The sequence below is a fragment of the Ictidomys tridecemlineatus genome, chromosome Y, assembly GCF_052094955.1.
Source record: "Ictidomys tridecemlineatus isolate mIctTri1 chromosome Y, mIctTri1.hap1, whole genome shotgun sequence".
NCBI classification, from domain to species: domain Eukaryota; kingdom Metazoa; phylum Chordata; class Mammalia; order Rodentia; family Sciuridae; genus Ictidomys; species Ictidomys tridecemlineatus.
Genome location: NC_135494.1, coordinates 16,580,565 through 16,585,866, shown reverse-complemented (window position 1 = coordinate 16,585,866; position 5,302 = coordinate 16,580,565).

Sequence of the window (5,302 nt, the reverse complement as noted above, 5' to 3'; positions counted from 1 at the left end):
ACACTCTCTTTATACAAGATACTGTTTATTTTATGGAAGGCAGAGAAAAAGTAAAAGTAATAGGCAAGAGAAAAAGAAAATATATTAGCAAATCAGGGAAATACCAATACTTGAAGCCATGTAGCTGGGGAATCCAGGGTAGCTTTTCAGGGTCCTGACTGGGACACAGGTGGGATTCCAAAATCTGATTCCCAGGGGAGTCCCTAATTACAAGTTAGATCAAAGACAGCTCTATTCTAACAACTGGCTTGACCTATCTATCCCTTAAGGACACTTCATCCCCCAAGGACTGGCCGGACCCCAGAGGGAGGAAGCGATATCCCTGAAATGAGAGAATGAGTCTGAGTTCTTCTGAGACAAACCCACCAAGAAGTTAGCATTCTTTAGATATTCCACCCATGATAAGCAAAGTCATGGCAGGCACATGACCAGGGAAGAAGTTTAATGTTTTCCTTAGCCCTTTACATAGCAAGAGGGTTTCTAAGCTCAAAGTACGAAGAGAAACACTGAAATTGAGAGTAAAGCAGACAACTGACAAGCTAGTTGTTTTTTTAACTTACACAGAATTTACACTAGAGGATTTCAACACTTCTGTTAGACTGAAGGTGACAATAGTGAAGACAAAGCATAAGCTCAGTACAACACCTTTTTTGATTGACTTAAACCTGCCCCCTAAAATAAGTCTACAAAAAAACAGAAGTGTCCCATTTTAGAAAGAATATTATTTATCTCAGTCTCTGCTGGCCTCACACAAGATGTTTGGTTTTTAATCCACTTTTGAACTTTTGAGGGACACCACATCTAAACCATAACATTGTTCATGAAAACATGAACAAAAAAATAAGAAACAAAAGAACACAGAGAAAGAAAACAATTCCCCAAACCAGTTGGGGATGTGGTCCAGATGTTGGAACATCTGTATAGAAACTTAAGAGAACCACGATTAATTTGTTAAAGATTCCCTTGGAAAATTAAACATCATGCATGAACAAATTGTATAAGGAAAAGAGGGAGAGAACAGGTCAAAACATTTATATTTTAAGAGCGATGACTGAAAAAAATAAGGGGTGCTGGATAAATTTTTTTTTAAATTCAATGGAATTCAATGGCTTAGCTATTTAAGCCATAGGAAAAATACCATAAACTGGTTAGTTTTTAAGCACCAGAAATGCATTTTGTATAGTTCTAGAGCCTGGGAATTCTAAGATAAAATTGCCGACAGCCTCAGTGTCTGGTGAGGGCCCGTTTCCTGGTTCACAGACAGTGCCATCTTGCTGTTTCCTCAATGGTGGAAAGATAGAAAGCATGACTCAGTTCCCTTGGGACTCCTATAAAGATACTAATGCCATTCGTGAGAGTTCTGCCTTCAATACCTCATTTCCTTTCCCAAACCCCATCTTCTAACACCATCATCACCTTGGGCATCAGGATTTCTACCTATGATCTTGGAGGAGGTGGGGACACAGTCATCCAAACCACAGCAGACAACAAATCACAGAGCCAAGAAGCTGAGGAAATACCAAAGGGAATAAATACCAAAAATGTATGTAGATAAATATCAAATAAATAAGCAGAAGAAAATCCCCAAGATATATTCAATTCAAACTACTGAAAATAAAACATAAAGGCAAAATTTTAAGTCAGACAGCAAATAAAAGACACATTGCATACGAACATCAATGAACATCAAAGTTTTCATCAGAACTTATTCAAGCTAAAGACAATGGGGCAATATCTTTAAGTACTGAAAGATGAGAAGTTGACCTGGAATTCTCTATCCATTGTAAATCCCTTTCAAAAAAAATGCAAAGCAAGATTTTTTTTTTCAAGCCGACTAATACTGAGAGAATTCTTTGACAGTACATTTGCACTATAAATGGTATTTTTAAAAAATTTAAATTAATGACATTATAATAACATCACAAAAAGAGAAGGAAGAATTGGTAGCATAGCTCTGTGAGATGCTAACACGAAACTTAAAGTTATGTAATATTAATTTAAAGTAGACCATAGTTAATTAAATATGTAAAAACTATACCCTAGACAAACATTCAGCAAAGGATACTTAGAGTAAGATATATCTCTCATCAGCCTCTCTCTGCTGTGTATGCAGAAAGAGAAACTCTTATTCAAACGGAAAACATCAAGAAGCTTTAAAAAGGGGATTGCTATAAGCAAGTGGAAAATTGGCCTGTAGCCCAGCAGAGAAAAGTAAGGAGAACCCAACACTGAGTTTACCACAGTCATTAAATATGAAAACTGACACAAGTATAAAGGATACTTAAGGAAATCCCATGTGTCATGGAGCACAAAAGATGTTTTCATAACTGCTAAGCATCTGTGATTCACTGACTAGAAAACAGAGAGGGAGAACATCGGAGCATCCTGGCTGTTCTGGCCTGGAAACATGAACTAATTCAGCAGGTTTTCTTTCCTTCTAAAGGCACCTTACCAGCTTAAGATGCTAACAGCAAGAGCTACAAAAGCTATTCCCAGACTTGGCTTAAAGTCATATTTAGATCTGTATAACTTAAAATCAGTTACAAGAAACAGCTCACTAAAGGCCATAAATAACTGCCTATGTCAGTGCTAAATCCATTACTTCAGGGACACAAGAGTGAATTATTGACTCCAAAAAGACCATGCTTAATACATTTGTATACAGGAAGATTAACTCAAAAGCCTATTTACCCTGAAAATCAATTCTTCCCTTCCTAATACCTGGTGCATGTGGAGACAGTGAAGTTTATAGCATTGCATGCTCAATAGCACCAAAGAAGGAGACTTTCATCTTAAGAACAGTCATTAAACTAGGGGTATGTTTCCAATCTAAATTGTGTACCAGCTACAGAAGGGTTATGTTCACCAAGATGAATATTTGTGAAGAGCCTGTCATTCAAAGATAAAAGTTTTGTTGGTCTAACACTTTCCCTCCAACACTCTCTGCCCTCCCATATCCACCCTTGGTTCTCTATGATTTCTAGCACATTCTCCAAATCTATAAAACATTAACAGATTTTCAGACTGGACTCTTGGAATTGTTTTTGATTTAGAATCTGTTTTTTATGTTGCAATCTTAGATAAAGGAGCACAAGATCATGTTCATTTCCCTTTTTTTCTATGCTCTTGCATGCTCCATGTGTTGCTAACAGGAAGTTGAACTAAAGATTCAGAAAGAATCCACAGTAAAGCAGTGCAGTTTGGGAAAGATAGCTTAGGTGTCAGCCTGCAGCATTCAGCTGAGGGCCTGTCACATACTCAGAAAACTTCTATATTATGCCCTATTGCTTAGAAATAGAGACTAAGATTTGAGATCAAGTCCACTTTCTACTTCACTGTAATTTGATGACTTTGAACAGTTTAGACATGGTCTCTGGTCTTCAGGTTCCTTTACTATGTAAAAAGAACTATGTCAGGACTGTAGTGATATCTAAGTTACATAACAAGAATTATCTATCACAGCACTTAATATGTAATTAATGCTACTTGTTGAATGCTGTTTTTCTTTGACTTCCAGTGTTTAACCAGTATAATCTCCTATCTTTATATAATTATCTTATAAAACAGCCATAAAAAAAACTATATTGAACCCATTCTTGTGAATAAGAAATTGTAAAATTCATATATCATAGATTAATTAGATAACATACTTTATGGTAGGTATTTAAAAATCAGCATAAATTTTATTTTCCTGTTATGTCTACCACTTAATAGTATAAAATATTTTAAATTGATCAATTAAGAAAATAATCCAAAATAAATAAATTAAAACTATTAAAACAAAAATAATACATAAAAAAGAATATTCATTACATCATATATTGGGGGAAATATAAAATTATCTAAGTGTCCAGTGTATAATTAAGTAAGTGCTGGGCCACTTAAAGAGTTGAGTATAGCCATCAGAATGTCCTTTTATGAAGAAATTATTTTAAAAATATTAATGTGAAACATGTTTACATAATAAAATAAAAAATGAAGATAAAACATGTTATATATATTATTAATCAATGAAGTAAAGTATATTTATATTGTAAGTAATATGTACTCAGTATTTGTATATGCATATGCCCATATATACAAACTATATATATATGTGTATTATATATGCATACATGTAAAGTATGTTTACATAATTTTAAAAAGTATATACTTAACTACATATATTTATGGGTCTACAGATTTTATATTGGACATAGAATATTTATTGGCAAATTATTAAGTGCCAGATAGTAACCTAAATGCTTTGAAAGTATTATGTAACATTCTCATGTAATAATCATGAGTTAAGATCAGTTTACAAAAATCAAAGCCTTAGCAAGGCTTATCATCTCTGAAAACTATCAGTCCCACAGTTAAAGAATAAAGCCATGACAGGAACTTGAAATCCAATCAGCCTGATTCAATGTAAACATGTATTGCTCCTGTGCAAAATAGTTCAGTCCTGGATTCTATAGACATTCAATAAAATCAAATATGTCTCCTGCAAAATTAGGGGTTTGCTGGCATATTGTATCACTTGAGGTCATTAGTAAACTCTTGCATTCCCACATAATTCCTCGGAATTTGGGTTGTAAGTGATTATGATCCAGCACCTGTGTTTGAGCACTTCCTATGATATTGACTATGACCCCCTTTTAGTTACTGTCTTCTGTCTTCTGCACTGTCCTCAGAAGAATTAATTTCTACTTAAAATAGTCATCATTTGCTTGGGAGTGTAAAAAAGCAAAAAAAATAAGCTTTTTTTTTTTTTTTTGCATTTTGTTGTACAGAAAAGTTGTTTTAGGGAACTCTAAATTACAATTCTAGCTCCATTATTTTCATTGTGAGTTTGGGACACTTAACTCAGTTTCTCTGTTTCCAAATCCATAATACCATCTGCCTCAAAGATGTTTTGTTAAGAGTAAATAAATAATAATGTATGATAAAATACCAAGAATAGTTTCTGGCAGATCATAAACATAGTATTTATCTTCTTTGACTGATTTATATTAAATTAATAAATACATAATATATATAAACACATATATATGTATGTATATAAAACATATAGATAGCACTTGGTTCATTATGCTGTTATTATAACTATTTCTTTCAACTTTCTGTATGAATGTCCTTCACATTACCTTTTCTCCCTTCAAATAGCCACATTATTTGGAATAATTTCAAACTACACGATTCCCCCAGTTAAATTTTTTAATTATTCTTTAAATGCATCTGACATCTCCTCCTTGCTAAATAGATCCAAACACTCCTCTGCTGGCCATGTCAGTTACCTGCTTGAAATCCATATCTACAGCCA